This window comes from Ochotona princeps, chromosome 5 (genome assembly GCF_030435755.1).
Source record: "Ochotona princeps isolate mOchPri1 chromosome 5, mOchPri1.hap1, whole genome shotgun sequence".
Taxonomy (NCBI): Eukaryota; Metazoa; Chordata; class Mammalia; order Lagomorpha; family Ochotonidae; genus Ochotona; species Ochotona princeps.
In genome coordinates this window covers 90,170,922-90,187,395 of record NC_080836.1, presented here as the reverse complement: position 1 = coordinate 90,187,395, position 16,474 = coordinate 90,170,922, and the positions used below count along the sequence as shown (strand labels likewise).

The 16,474-nt window shown below is 40.0% G+C and overlaps 1 long non-coding RNA gene across 2 annotated transcripts in view; it reads right to left on the bottom strand.

The window, feature by feature from the left end:
* Positions 1–838: 838 nt before the first annotated feature.
* The window catches only part of LOC131480324 (uncharacterized), a 42,864-nt gene continuing 27,228 nt past the window's right edge, over positions 839–16,474 (bottom strand). The window contains exons 3-5 of one of the 2 annotated variants that reach the window (XR_009245414.1): positions 9,310–9,425; positions 7,363–7,496; positions 839–874 (exon numbers count right to left, since the gene is read on the bottom strand). This is a non-coding gene — a long non-coding RNA (uncharacterized LOC131480324). The remainder of the gene's footprint in view (positions 875–7,362; positions 7,497–9,309; positions 9,426–16,474) is intronic. The other variant, XR_009245413.1, reaches the window with a different exon arrangement.

Genomic DNA, 16,474 nt, shown 5'->3' with positions numbered 1-16,474 from the left:
CCAATTAACTAGAATAATCCAGTCATACTGACACAATCATTTCCATGTAAGGAGCCACACCTGCCAAACTCAGGAAAAAAACTAGATGCTTTGTGATTTTTCCTGGACCTCTTGCACTGAGGAGCTGCCAGAGAGTAAATGAATGCCCTTTCAATCCTCTTTAATTCCTGAGACCTGTATTCATTAGGACACTGGTCATTCCCTCAAGAGGCAGGCCTCTCCTCCTGTACTGAGGGCATTGTGCTCCCTTACAGGTTAGTTAATGAGACATGATTATGTTCAGTTTTCCTTGAGCCACCAGCTAGGCTTTTCTTCAACACCCAAAAACATTTGTAGCCTTGGTTCTTTAGCCTCATGTTTAAAGTGATCGTTGAAACATGTTTTAAGGGTGTCTTGTCCTGGCTGCTGAGGTTTCTGATCATGCAGCCAACAAGGCACTTTGTGGCTGCCTCTTTGCCCTCCATGCAATATGGTTCCTTGTGGGATGAGGCTTTGACTTGGACCGACCACGGGTTGCCTAGAAGAATATGAGTGCGAAGCTTCTTCACAGTGTAAGGACAGTTTATACCTGAAGAATGGGGGGGGGTTGCTTTACCCTCCCAAGTCAGCAAAAAAGAGCTAGGTTTCTTGCTTCTTCCCCGTGGGCCCATTGTGGAAGACATGCACACACTCCTCATTCTCTCTCAGAGCTGTGTCTTAGTAGGAATCAGCAAGGGAGAACACATGAATTAGCTCTCAATCACTGAAGTTCTTTTCAAGGAAGTTCTTGAGTCTTTGCAGATAGACAAGAGATTGTAGCCTTCCAACAGAATTTTTAAAAATATTTTCAAGTTGCTATAGACAGTTTTAATCAGTATGCATTTTGTCCAGTTTCCTAGAAAATAATATGTTTTATCTAAAGTTGTTAAATTCGTGATTAATTTCTCTGCTTATGAAACACTACCCTACTATATTAGAGTAATTTTTTAAAAATGCAAGCATAAGGTATATTCAGACATCTTGGCAATGGCAAAATGGAGAGCTGGAAATTCAATACAGATTTCAGCCTGGCTGGCAAGCACCCAACCATTGGAGCCAGTACCTGGTACCTCCCAGCGTGTATACCAGCAGGAAGTTAGACTCCAAAGTAGAGCAGGACTCTGGCACTCCAGTGTGGCATGTAAGCTTTCACTGGGCCCCAGCCTGATCCTTCACTATATACATTTTTAAAAGCATCAGTTAGGGGTGAGTGTTTGGCATAGCAGTACAGATGCCTCTTGGGATGCCTATATCCTGTATCGCAATGCCTGGTTCAAATTCCAATTTCATCACCTCTTATTTAGCATCGTGCTAATAATGTGTACCCTAAGAGGCAGCCGATAATGGTGCAAGTGATTCACTTCCTGCCAACCATATGGAACACCTGGATTGAATTTTAAGCTTCAGTATGGTCCAATCTGGTTATTGTGAGCGTTTGGAGGGAAAACTATTTTAGAAAATGGATTTCTCTCTGTCTCAGTGAAATAAAATCAAAATTCTATAATCCAGCATAAGCAAATATAAATATTCAAACAGTATTTATTTTTAAATAAGTAAATATCTTACACAAATTGAAAGATTAATTTTACTCACTTTAGAAAAGATTATTTATGAAGAGCAACATTACAGACTGAGAGAGAAAGAGAAAGAATGAATCTTCCATCTTTTGTTTCACTTTCTGCAAGGGCCAGGGATGGGCCGATCCAAGAGCTTCATTCAGGTCTCCCATATAAGTGCAGGAACCCAAACATTTGGGCCATCTTCTACTGCTTTTTTAACAGGGAGGTGGATCCAAAGTAAGACATTAAGGAAATAAACTGGTGCTCATATAGAAAGCTGGCACACAGATGGCAGGCTTTATCTACCACAATGCTGGCCTCAATTTTTTTTTCTCTTTTTTTTGTTAATTCATTAATTACATTGTATTATGTGACACAGTTTCATAGGTACTGGGATTCTCCCCACCCCTCCCCAAACCCTCCCACCATGGTGGATTCCTCCACCTTGTTGCATAACCACAGTTCAAGTTCAGTTGAGATTCCCTCATTGCAAGCATATACCAAACATAGAGTCCAGCATCTTATTGTCCAGTCAAGTTCAATGGCTTCTTAGGTATACCCTTTCTGGTTTGAAGACAGAGCCAGCAGAGTATCATCCCGATCAATTAAAAGCTCCAACATACTATCAGCAAAAATTTACATCATTATGGAATTAATTGACATAGTAATGAGTAGCCAATATGTTACAAATAAATGCGAGTTCTTAACCATCTTCTGTGACCACCTCATTGACATTTCAATTTTAGTTTATACACAACATATAACATACATAACATAACATGTTATACATAACATCATATCATCTTAAATTAAGGCAAACATGTGGTATTTAACCTTTTGGGTTTGGCTCATTTCCCTTAGCATTATGGTTTCCAGTTTGGCCCATTTGGCCACAAAGAACTGTATTTTTTTTAATAGCTGAGTAGTATTCCATGGAGTAGATGAACCATAGCTTTCTTATCCAATCGTCTGCTGATGGGCATTTTGGCTGCTTCCATGTTTTTGCAATTACTGATTGTGCTGCTATGAACATAGGAGTGCATGTTGGTTTCTCATAAAACAAGTGTTCTGGATATATTCCTAGGAGTGCTATTGCTGGATCATACGGTATGTTGATTTTGAGTTGTTTGAATGTTCTCCATACTGATTTCCATAGAGGCTGTACCAGCCTGCAGCCCCACCAGCAGTGGAGTAGGGTTCCCTTTTCCCCGCAACCTCGCCAGCAAGTGTTGTTGGTGCTTTTATTCATGTGGGCCAGTCTTACTGGCGTTAGGTGGTACCTCATGTGGTACCTCATTGATGTTTTAATTTGGATTTCCCTTATTGCCAGGGAATTTGAGCATTTTTTCATATGTTTATTTGCCATTTAGGTTTGTTCCTTTGTGAAGTGTCTGCCCATTTCTTGAGTGGCTTGTTTGTTTTGACATTTTGGTTGTTTTGTAGCTCTTTGTATATTCTGGAGATTAGCCCTCTATCACCTACGTAGTGCGCAAAGATCTTCTCCCATTCTGTGGGTTGCCTTTTTACTTTGTTGATTATTTCCCTTGCTGTACAGAAGCTTCTTAGTTTGATGAGGTCCCATTTGTTTATTCTGGTCTTGATTGCTATTGCCTTGGGGTCCTTTTTAGGATGTCGGGACCTACCCCTGATCTTGCAGAATATTTCCAACATTTTCTTCCAAAAGTTTGAAGGTTTCTGGATGTAGTTTAGATCTGTTATCCATTTAGATTTGATCTTAGTGTATGGTGAGAGATGTGGGTCTATCTTTTTGTTTCTGCAGGCTATTAACCAGTTGTCCCAACAGCATTTATTGAACAGACCTTCCCATTTGCCTGGATTGTTGTTTGTCTTTTTGTCAAAGATTATTTGGCTGTATCTGTGTGGGTTCCCTTCTGGTGTTTGTATTCTGCTCCATTGATCTTCCTCTTTATCTTTGTGCCAGTACCAGGCTGTTTTGATAACCACTGCCCTATAGTATGTCCAGAGGTCCGGAACTGTGATTCCCCCTGCTAACCTCCTGTTCTTCAGGATGGTTCTAGCTATCCGTGGTTTTTTGTGTTTCCAGATGAACTTTTGAATCATTGTTTCCAGTTCCATGAAGAATGTTTTTGGCAATTTGATTGGGATTGCGTTAAATGTATATATTGCTTTTGGCAGTATAGACATTTTAATGATATTGATTTTACCTATCCAGGAGCATGGGATGTTACTCCATCTTTTGAGGTCTTGTTCAATTTCTTTTTTAAGTAGTTTGTAGTTTTCTTCAAATAGGTCTCCTACATTTTTGGTTAGATTTATTCCCAGATACTTCATACTTTTCTCTGTTATTTTGAATGGTATCTTGCTGGTTAAGTCTTTTTCCCTCTTGGGGCTGTTCGCATACACTATGGCTGTTGATTTTTGTTCATTAATTTTGTACCCTGCCACTCTACCAAACTCTCGTATAAGTTCTAGCAGTCTCTGTTTTGAGTCTCTTGGCTCTTCTACATAAAGAATCATGTCATCTGCGTATAGTGAAAGCTTGACTTCTTCGTTTCCCATTTGGATTCCTCTGATTTCTTTTTCTTGTCTTATGGCCTCAGCGAGTACCTCTAGGACTATGTTGAATAGTAGTGGAGAAAGTGGACATCCCTGTCTTGTTCCAGATCTCAGTGGGAAGGGTTCCAGTTTTTCTCCATTCAGTATGATGCTGGCGTTGGGCTTTTCATATATTGCTTTGATTATGTTGTGGATTTTTCCATCTATGCCTACCTTGGTTAGTGTTTTTAGCAGGAAGTGGTGTTGGATTTTGTAGAAAGCTTTTTCTGCGTCTATTGATACTATCATGTGATTCTTATTTTTCAGTTTTTGTATGTGATGTATCACATTTATGGATTTCCTTATGTTGAACCATCCCTGCATTCCAGGGATGAATCCTACTTGATCCGGATGAATGATCTGTCTGATGTGTTTTTGAATTCTATTGGCTAGGATTTTGTTGAGAATCTTAGCATCAATGTTCATCAAAGAGATAGGTCTGTAGTTTTCCTTCTCTGTTGGTTCTCTGTCTGGTTTTGGGATTAAGGTAATGTTGGTTTCATAGAATGAGTTTGGAAGGGTTGCTTCCTTTTCAATTGTTTTGAAGAGTTTGTAGAGGATTGGGGTTAGCTCTGTTCGGAATGTTTTTGTAGAATTCTGGAGTGAAGCCGTCTGGGCCTGGGCTTTTTTTGTTGGGAGATCTTTAATCACTGATTCAATCTCTGCTTTAGTTATGGGTTGGTTCAGGTCGTATGTTGCCTCTGGGCTAAGTTTTGGCAGGTGGTAGAAGTGTAAGAACTTTTCCATTTCTTGGTGGTCTTCTGATTTGTTGGAGTACAGTGCTTTGTAGTAATTTCTAATTGTGGCCTTAATGGATGCGGTGTCTGTTGTTATGTTGCCTTTTTCATCTTTCATGCTGTTAATTCTTGCTTTCTCTTGTTTTTTCTTTGTCAGTCGGGCCAGTCGGGTGTCTATTTTGTTTATCTTCTCAAAAAACCAGCTTTTTGATTCATTGATTTTGTGTATCTTTTTTTTTTATTTCTATCTGATTAATTTCCTGCCTTGTTTTGATGATTTCTTGTTTCCTATTGTGTGTGGGGCTCTTCTGCTGCTGTTTTTCCAATTCCTGGAGGTGTGTGTTTAGTTCCTGTGTTTGGCGCCTCTCTTGGGCCTTGACATGAGCTCTACTTGCAATGAGTTTACCCCGTAGCACTGCTTTGGCAGTGTCCCACAAGTTTTGGAATGTTGTGTCAGAGTTTTCATTGGTTTCCATAAATTTTTTTGATCTCATCTTTAATTTCTTCCCTGACCCATTGTTCGTTTAATAGCATATTGTTCAGCCTCCAAGAGTTTCTGTATTTCTGGGGCATTTTGAATTGCTGATTTCCAGTTTCATTCCGTGGTGGTCTGAGAGGGTACACGGTATTATTCCTATCTTTTTGAAGTTATTTAGATTTGCTTTGTGTCCTATCATGTGGTAGATCCTGGAGAAGGTGCCATGCACTGCTGAAAAAAATGTATAATCTGTGGCCTTAGGGTAAAAAGTTCTATAAATGTCTACCAAGTCCAGTTGTTCTATGGTTTGTATGAGCTCTGTTGTTTCTTTGTCGAGTTTTTGTTTTGTTGATCTGTCTATTGTTGTTAGTGGAGTGTTAAGATCACCCACAATTATTGTGTGCATATCTATGTCTCCCCTTAAGTCTGTAAGTAACTGCTTCACGTAGCTAGGCGCGTTGGGATTCGGTGCATATACGTTCACGATGGTAATTACTTCCTGATAGATCAGTCCCTTCACCAATATAATGACCTTCCCTGTCCTTTTTGATGCTTGTTAGATTGAAGTCTATATCATCTGAAATCAAGACAGCTACCCCTGCCTTTTTTTCTCGTCCATTGGCGTGATATATCGTTTTCCACCCCTTCACTTTCAGCTTCTTGGAGTCTCAAAATCTCTTTAGAATTATAAAAGTGCTTGCAATTTGTTGGACTTTTAAATCTGTGTTGGATCTGTAATATGTAACATATATGGAGCAAACTATTTAATGAGAACATACATGGCATTTTTCATATTGAATCCACAACTCTGAATGTACCTTAACACTACTATAAAAATATATGTTTGGTAAAATTATTTGACAAATTATAGATTTGAGAACTCTAATCTGGATCACGACCTATTTTTAGCTTGTGATTTCACTAAGTGAAATCATTGTTAGGTGAGCAAATTGTATGTGCTCATGCAACAAAGACTGGAAGGTAACGCAGGATTCTACAGACTGATAATTGGTCTTGTCATCACAAATCAGAGATGATCTCAACAGTTATATCCACTTCAAAACCAAAATAATTATTGTTGGCCAACCTTCCAGATTTCAATTAATTTTTATCAATCTGCTCTAAATTACAAAGTAGATTTTTATCTCTGGATTTTGTGGAACATTTTATAGCTATTTCAACCAGCTGAATTCCTCAGGAGTGCAGATACTCTGTATCAGTCAATTAATAGGAACGATATTAAGGCTTTCATTATGTTTTTAGTGTATAGACAGGTTGAGCAACTGGAATATTTTTCAAAGCTAAATCATGTTGGCAAAACTTCATAATGGGGCACTTTGAAAAATCCACTGACTCCTTTTGTGAGGTAGAATACGACCCACAATGCCTACTGGGGAGGCCACTATTTTGCAGATGGCAGGCAGCATGCCTGGGGGATAGAACTCAACTTCACATTTCCATGAAGATTTGGAGCTTATGGATCTACTCTTAAAAACTTCTGTAAACACCAACTATTCAGTACTCATCAGGGAATTCGTCTTTGGACTGTCTGCTATTCAACATTTTTCAATAACTTGGCTGACAAGGGAGATTTCAAATCCTATGTTTGCTTCAGGTTTTCTTGTCTGAAAAAAAGGCATTATCTGGCTTTCTTTGCTGTTTGCTTAGTTCGTAAGCATTATGTCCCTCTTAGAAACCCAGGAGCAAATTTGAACTCTTTTATATTTATGCTGGCCTTCATGGTCTGTCGATCTGTTTTCTTCCTTCTTAATGGTGTATATTTTCTAATTCTCTCTCCATGTAGCTTTGTTGTTAGTTATTCTTGATTTACCTGTATTTTTGCTGTAAATTGTATGAGTGTGGTGAAACATTTATTATCATCATAGTCAATGCTAAATAGATTCATAAACTAAATGTCAATTTCCTTGAGTCTGTTTGTAATCTCTTTGATCTCAAATAAATTAACACCATTTTTATTTATGTTAATACATACATGGAAATTCCTCTTGTGAGTGATTAAGAAGAAGTTCTGCAATTCTTATAGACCTTTAGCTCTCCTCATTCTTCTTTTTCCCTTTCTGATACAATTTGGTGTATATGTTCTGTGGTTTCTGCATCTGTTTATAACTGAAGAATAAGTTAGTTTAATTCCACTATTAGTCACAAAATTTGTGCTAATAACTTTATTTCTAAGATAGATATGTCAAAATGAATTAGATATTTGGGGTTAATTTTACTCCTAGTGTCCAGAGGTGTAAAGATTTCTGTTGATGATTGCAGAGGAAGAACAAAAAATAAAGGCAAAATTCTAGAACCTATAAGCCTTCTTTCCCCTGTGAATCTCTTAGACAAAGACTCTGCAGATGGGCGGGTAGGATACGGGTCAGCAGAAATTGAAGATGCTGTTCTGGTTGAGCCATTTTTCATGATGAAATATGGAGCATAAAATGTGATCCTTTGAACCCAGGTGTCAAAATAGACACGAGGAAAAGCTTTCCATTTCTTCTCAGTGTTCAACCACAGAGTGAAGGAGGGAGACCCATGGTGGTCTAGCAGGAGACCTGAGGAGTGCCATTCCCATGAGAGCACCTGTGGTGGCGATGGAGAGATACTTCCTGCAGACTCATGGTTCTCACTGCTCATGAGGAGACTGCAGTTGAGAAGGACTAGTTTCTGAGCATCAGTAAGATGCTGCCAATGCCTCAGAGAAAGTTGTGTGGGAAGGCTTTGTGAAGAGGTTGCTTTCTGGAATCTACTCTAGGTGTAGAGTCCATGTCATGTCAAATTTGAAGGTTCCTGGTATCCTACTGTTTTTCAGGGCTCTGGCCAATCATATACAATACACAATGGCTTGAATCAGATATACAAGATGGCCACTTGGGTTAGAAAATAGGTAAAATGGGAAGGAAATATTGGAATCCCTACTAGTCACTCTTTGAATGATAATGATTGGCCCCAGTGTGACATACAGCTCTGCTTTTTTTACCCAGGCACTTGTGGGAAGGCCAAGAGAGAGCCAAGAGCAGCTTGTCTACTCAAGTTGGAGAATAGACAGTACTAAAATTGAAATATCAATGAAGTAGTCAAAGGATGTGGTTAAGAACTTGCATTTTTTTTTTAACATACTGGTTACTCAATACTATGTCAACTAATTCCATAACGTTATAAATTGTTACTGATGTTATGTTGGGGATTTTAATTGATTGGGATGATACTCTGCCGGCTCTACCTTCAGACCAGAGATGGTCTCCCCAACAAGCCGTTGAACTTATCTGGACAATAGGATACTGGACTCTATGCTTGGTATATACTTGCAATGAAAGAATCTCAACTGAACTTGAACTGTGGCAATGCAGCAAGGTGGAGGAATCCACCATAGGTGGAGAGTTTGGGGAGGGGTGGGGGGAATCCCAGTACCTATAAAACTGTGCCACATAATGCAATGTAATTAATTTTAAAAAAGGAAAAACAAACAAACAAGCCTACCTCAGACCAAGAAAGTCCACAGAGACAGTTTATTGTTTTTGAAGCAAAGAGATCCTAACAAGTGGCCTTCATCAGTAAGATAAATCACTTCAGTTTAAACAGGAGTGCTGGTAAGAAGTGGAAGAGGCCATTAGGGCTAACAAACATTTATCTTTCCACAGGTTAAGGCATTAATTGGTTTGGAAAAAGAAGAATCTTACCTCATGTTTTTCAACCCATTGGCTGGTGGGACCTGGTAATAATGCCTAGGCAAAGGTAAGGCTTGTGCATAGATTGCCTACAAGTAAGTCTATGGAGGTGGTGTTCACCAGGTAAGTAAAGGGTCCAGGGCATGGTGGCTCGCTTAACCTTGAACAATGACCTCTGGGTGCCACAGCGCTAATCTGCTATTTTCAAGGTCACGGTGCTCACAACTGCATTGTTTGACATTAGCTCACCTTCTGTGAGTTGTCACCTTTCAGACTGAATCATCCCTCATGATGTAAGCTCTCTTAGTCATCAACACAGATATCTAAGGATTGCTTGTTACCCTGTTGAATTGATGATGAAGAAAAGTCTTCTGAGGTAACTCTGTCAACAAAAAGACGCAGAGGTATAAAGAAGCCAGTGATTGTGGATTGGGGAAAGGCTACATGTACAATAAAGTAGGCTCTGGATGGTTTTGAGATATACATGGAATCTTCTGAAAATTACCCAGTCTAAGTCAATGGATATGCATTTATTGTTCTCCAGAAGTTATGTAATGAAACCCTATTGATAAGTTTGTACCCTAGAGCTGATTCAAATATAATACCACAACAACACGCGAAAATTATCCTGAGTTGTTTGTGGGTGTCTAGTGAGTAGACATCACCTGACATTACAGATCTATGAATGAAAAGAATGGCCTATTAAATCTCCTTGTTAGAATAAAGAAATATAACAGGGGAAAAAGGGTAGCATGGAAGGATCAGCCAAAAGGATGTGTGAAGAAGTGGGCACGGAAAAGACATTAATTAATTCCTTTTTCCTGAGCAGTGACTTTATTCTGGAGACAGGGTGGAGTTAGCAGAGATCTTGAAACAGAGCTTGGAGAGGAATTAGTAGATCACCTGGTTGGCAGTGTGAGCAGAGTTCAACAGGAGTAAGTAAGGAGGAGAACTCAACAGGAAGAAGTGAAACACTTTAGGTATCTTAATGACTTAAATATATATCCTTCTTTCTCTTAAATGATGTACTATCCTTGTATATATACCAAGACAGTTGCTTGTGAAAAAATTAAATATAACAAACCAGCTAGTTGTTTTGCATGCTTGAAACCCAGGATAAACCTGGCTAAAATGGATCAGGTATTTATGTGACTGTTACTTTCATGGGCTGATCTTATTTCTGGTTTGTATTTATTTTTTGCCTGCTTTGGTTTTGTTTGGTTTGATTTTGTTTGCTGTTGGTGTTCAGGTTCAGAGATCATTTTCTGCAGTCTACTCCCTCCACCCATGGAATCTGTCCTGCCTAGGCCTGTTCCAGTTGCCAGTACAGGCCTGGCGCCCTGTCTCTGCACCTTGTACAACCTGTCTGCTCTTCAGGAGAGCTAAGCGTTAACATTGTCCTGAACATAATTTGCCTTTCAGGAAGATTAATGGAGTTCTCTGTGCAGCAGATAAGCCTGTCTGGGAGGAGCAGGCAAGAGCTAAGCTGTGTCAACATGGCCTAAGGGCAGGAGAAAACTCAATTGATTACTAAGATAATCTCCACCCTCCCCCCCATCCTTCTCCCATTTTCACTGCTAATACCATTTGAGATCTGTATAGTACATAAATGCAGAGATAGATAAAGATGAAAGTTTATGATGTGCCTGCTTGAAGTGCTAAGCCATGGAAAATGCTAAAAAGGACCCAGAAATGTAGCAAAAACAGTATAAAATTGCATTTCCCAGGGAGAGCACTCCAGGGAGCTGTCATGGATCCCCGTAACAGGCTGCACTCAGGGAAGGGATGCAGGTGCAGACTGTCAATGAGAGACACCCAAGGCGCCTTCCTGAGTACTAATAACTGCAAAAATGCCTTTCCAAGGAGGGGGAATCTATTGACATTGTCATTCATTTCCCTAAGAGAAGAGCAAGAAATTATTTTGCAAGGTCAGAGGCAAAGGGCCATCCTCCTCCATTTATTCTGAACCTACCAAGGAATATCACCTCTGAATACTTTAGAAAATAAGACTTTGAAGGAGGACACTGAAGTCCTAGCACGCCAGGGGTATGACTACTGAAGTGTATCTCCAGTGTCTTTTCCTCCTGGAGACCTTGTTGATTCTGAAGTGGATGGGGACAGCTTTCGCCTAGATCTGCTTTCACCTTCCCCATAGCAATGGCCTCTGAATAGTTATCAGGGATTCAGAACTTCTCCTTCCCCAGTTCTGGCTTTGGAAAAGGTTCTTCTCAATCATTTCCTGAAGGTTTTTACTTCATCTCAAGAGTCTTTTAAAATTACTCAGATGTATGGCAGGCTTCAGGGAGATTTCTTTCTCTGATGTAATAAAAATGAAAATAGCCATGTGCTAGTTGTGTGAATTGAAAGCAGTGCCTGAAGTCTTGAGGCTCCATGTTCACTGTTGCAAACACATCACTGCTGTGAGTTGTTAACCGCTAGTTTGTCAGTTGCTCAGTTTTGCAGGGTTGTCAAAAATAGAAATGTCAACTACTAATAGATGTTAGCCATTGTTAATCCCACTGCCACTACTAATATTGATAATGGGAAGAATAACAGCAGTCAGTTCTATTACGAGAGTTGTCAAACTTACACAGGACAACGATTACTAGCACATGATAGACTTCATCAGAAAATGGTTAAAAACGGATTTAATTAACTCATATCACGGTGCTTGGGCAAGAAAAAGGTACACCAGATGAAAGAATTTTTTGCTATTTTAGAAGAGAAATTTGTGCAAGATGAACTTGCAGCACAACCAAGGGTTTATCCTCTTGACAGCCTCATAGTTTGAATGACCGCCATAGATCAAATGTTTGTGTAGCTTCCCAAGATTTTACATTCCCAATGTGATGGATGGTTTGGGAGATGGACCCCTGCAGATGATAATCAGGTCATGAATGAGGAGCCCTCTTGATGAGATTTATGTCATTATAAGAAACAACCTGAGAGACTTGCTTCCTTGCTCTGCTTTCTGCCACCTGAGGATATGACGAGTTCTACCTGCAAAGTGGAAAGTGAGTCTTTGCCAGATACTGCATTTGCTGACCCCGATCTGAGTCTCCAGCCTCTGAAACTGTGAGGATAAACATTCGTGTTTGAGTCATTCCATGCTAGTTTTTTTAATAGTAGCCCAGATATACCAAATAGCAGCTCTATGCTATAAACATGCCACACAGACAGATATTCAGGCAGGTCTTGGGACCTGCAGCATGGGAGACTCAAAGAATCTCTTTCTCTCACTTCGCCTTCTCTCTGTCAGATATTCTGGGATCCAGATGCTCCTGGAAAGCAGATGTATGCAATTTGGCTTCTCTTTCTGTATATGAAGCCATGGGTATATGAGGGAAGATGAGGGATTGAGTGTTGTCACTTGTCAGATCTAGTGGACTGGGGTGTCCCCAGAGGATGGGAAAATCGGGCTCCCGAGGAAGAACTTACTGCAAGGGAAGGGTGAATCTAGATTTACTAACTGGGATCTCCCCTGTATTAGGATGAAGTGGTGAAAAGCAAACTCAAGTTGCCATCTAAGATAGAGGTTGCCCATACACAGATCATATAGTCACCTCAATACAGACACTGTCACATTTCAACTGAATCAGTGATGTGAAACACATAGAGAGGGCATTTTTCTTTTCACTGCTCCATACAAATGTGAGAGAGGCACATCTGGCTTTGTCATCTCAAGCTCACCATCATTCAACATAGTGGATCTCCTTGAAAACCCAGGCAGATTGCCTTAGGAAGTGGCACTCACATCTTTGCTTCAGTCGTGTCCTGAAGGGAGTATCTGAGATCTTTCTTTGCTTATTGGAGGTTGGGCAGAATGGACTCATAGCCATGGAGCATTGTCTGAAATGTTAGGGCAAATGAGCCCTGGAAAGACTCTGGAATTCTATCTGATAAAGAAGATGGTTCCAGGGCATTTTTTTTCTGGGGGTATAACTATACTTATGATGTAATTACTACTTGATGTTTGTGAAAGACTAGGTAGAGGATAACTACCTACCATGGATTACTCAGGACATAGGGTTTTCTGGGATACGAATTATTCATTTTAAGACTGAGAAAATAGCATCACTGCAACATAACATCTCTCTCAGTGTATACACGTAGATCAAATCACAACCATAAAAGCAACAAGACCACATAGAAAACCATATAATACCCAGGCCAGTCAGGCAATGTTCAACCCACTCTTTACACTGTCTTCTCTTGAACCCTATATGAGGACTTGATAAGGAAATACTCACCCCAATTCTCAAGTAGGTTGGTCCAGAGAATCATGCACAAAGAGAGGGACAGTTTGTGAGCCAACTCTGAAGAAAGATGCTTGCCAGCAGTAAAGAGCAAAGTGCATTTGCAAAGTTGCCAGCCCCTGGAGTGCTCCTCCCAGACTCCACACTGTTCCTTTTTCTCTAACCAGGATGTGGCAGAGTGGCTTCTGTCCAAAAAGAAGACAGAGCCCCCTAAAGAAACAGGTCTCCATTCAGGCAAATCTATGTGTTTAAAAATTTTCTACATTGCCCCATTCAGAAGCTCTTAAGAGGTTGGCTGATTCTCACCCTTGGGGAAGACAGAATCTAAAACACACACACACACACACACACACACACACACACTCCATTTCCAAATTGAACAGTTTGTCTTAAAGGAGGGATTTTGTTTTCTTTTCATGCTGGACCTAAATTTGGCAACCTATGGAAGCTTTATTGTGTAGCCTTACCTGAAAACTCTGCCAAATCTCCTAATTTCAGGAATGGCAGCTGGGGAAAGTTGAATGAATGGCTTATTTTTCCACCTTTCTTTAACTCCATATGTTTCTCAATTCTTGGCTCATAAATTTAATTAAATAAATATTTTTAACTTTAAAGATGGATAATGTGAGAACTTGATAAATATGAAACAAGCATCTAAATCTATGAGCATGACGTTTGTGGGCTTATGCTCTGTGTTTGAAGAGAGCTGCATTGCAAAGTCTTTGTAGGGATGATGCATTTGGATTTTTCTGGAAGAAAAGAAAAGTTTAATCTAGACATGAGAGGAGAGAAGCCGTGGGTATGGATGGTTCTAGGGGATAATAATACTCTTGCCATAAGCTATTAAATGTGTTTGTGGGATTGGGTATTCATATATTCTACAACTATTGGTTGGGTTAACTGCAGGGAAGGGAGACAAAACAAACTGGCAATGAGATTTTGGTCACAATTATATGTAGACATGTGTGGGCTCCAGTGGCAATAGTGGAGAAAACACCAGTAAAGAAACATTAGCCTATTTTGGAGATGGGTAAGATAGCGTTTAGGGCTGTGTCTCAAAGTACACCCAAGAAGGGGAAAAGGCTAGTGCTCTCATCATGTGCTAAAGGAAGAACCATCCCAAGTATTCTTTGACTATTTAGTTTCAAGCTAAATAATCCAAGTCACAATAATTATTATGCTGTGGAATGAGGCTTCCTTTCCCCAGAAGCATGGGGTATGGGTGGGGGCAGATTGCAACTTTGAAACTCTTCTGTGAATTTTAGTTTGAGTACATAAATACATTCCAGATAACAAATTTCAGAAAAGGCAGTTATAAACAAGGCAAGGAGAAAAGATAGACTGAAAGGTATAGCGAAAGATCAGTGTCTGTGGACGTACGTATAGAACTGAATGTAGGTGGCCCTGGCTTTGTACTCTGAGAAGGATTAAAACCATTGAACTCTAGTTGACAATAGGCATGGCTGGTATTCATATCGTGGTGTCTAAACACTATTCCCTGTTAAAGGGAACTAGGGATATTTAAAGAGGTTGGTTCTGTCATTGGGGGATGGAAAATAAAAGATGAACCTGGAATATAGAGTTTTGTTTTCCAAAGTAAGAAGATGTCCAAAAAATTATTGGGATATGTCAAAAAGACATGGAATTCAGCTCCTGGCAGCTTGCCTTGGCCAACCTTGGGATAGTTTGGACAACAGAATAAATCATGATTATAAAATATTGCAGCCCAGTTGTATAAAAAAGGAGTCCAATGATTTGACTAAATGAGGAGACAGGCCAGCTCTTCCTTACATGATCAGTCCAGCTGATAAATGTGGAAGGGATGACAGGATTGGAAATCACCCCTGGAGAACAAACTCAGGTCAGAATGTCGAGCATATCTCTGTTAGTAAGCCCTTTCATAGTAATTTCTAATGTCTTGTTGAGCTTGCTGACTGCTCTTTCAGAGGGAAAGTATATGGATCTTACAACACTAATTATATAAATCCAGATAGACACAAACATCTCATGATTTAATAGGACTGTATCAAAAGCCTGTCATCCAGGATGCTGTGCTGGGTGTGGGATAGAATCTGTTCCTATCCAGAATTTCACGCTGGTGATTTCACTCTGGGTTCACACTGGTCTTTGAAATAGAAGACAGACAGAAGAGCTCTTCTGCAGCTTAGTCAATTGTGAGGCAACAAACTGCATCATCAAATCTTCTACAAAAGGTTGAGCACTGTAAAAGACAAACTTGGTTCAAGTGTGGTGGCCTAGCAGCTAAAATCCTTGCCTTGAATGCGCTGGGGTATCATATGGGCGCCAGTTCTAATCCCAGCAGCCCTGCTTTCCATCCAGCTCCCTGATTGTGGCCTGGGAAAGCAGGATGGCCCAAAGCCTTGGGACCCTGCATCTGTGTGGGAGACCTGGAAAAGGCTCCTGGCTCCTACCTTCAAATTGGCTCAGCTCCAGCCATTGTGGCTACTTGTGGAGTGAACCATCAGATGGAAGATCTTCCTCTCTGTCTCTTCTCCTTTCTGTATATTCTGTATACGTCTAATAAAACTAAAATAAATCTTAAAAAAGAAGACAAACTTAATAAATATTTGTTGAATGAGTCTGTGAACAGATGGATGGGTAAAACTAGGAGTGTTACATTTGTCACAGGAAGATTAAAAAAGGAGAAAGGGTCTGTTTCAAGAAGATGACTATCTAAGTTTATTGTAAAAGTGAGTTTGCTTTCATAATCTGGAGGAATTCCTAAGTCTTGCATCTCAATTCTTCAATTCTGTGTTCTTTTGCATTTATGAATGACAGAAAACATTCTCTATGAAATGTGACCTGAAGTTGACTATTCTGTCGCTTTTTGTTTTGTGATTTCTTCCATTTGAGATTCTGAGTGACTCCAAGTGGATTTTCTGGGGATCTTAGGTAGCTGGAAAACTGAGGAAATGGGGCACGTGTGGCTCACAAGCACATGTACACCAACAACATAGATGGTTACATCTAACCAGAACCAGCTGTGCAGAGCTATTTGATAAAAGTTTGAGTAGCTGGAACCATCAGGAGATGATTGGAATGACTTCAGGTTCTGCCTATGAGGCCTTCCAAAGGCTTGGCATGGGCACAAGGACAAGTTCTGGACAGTGGGGAAATGGAATAGCTCATCCTGTCCTTAGCATCTTGATCCCAG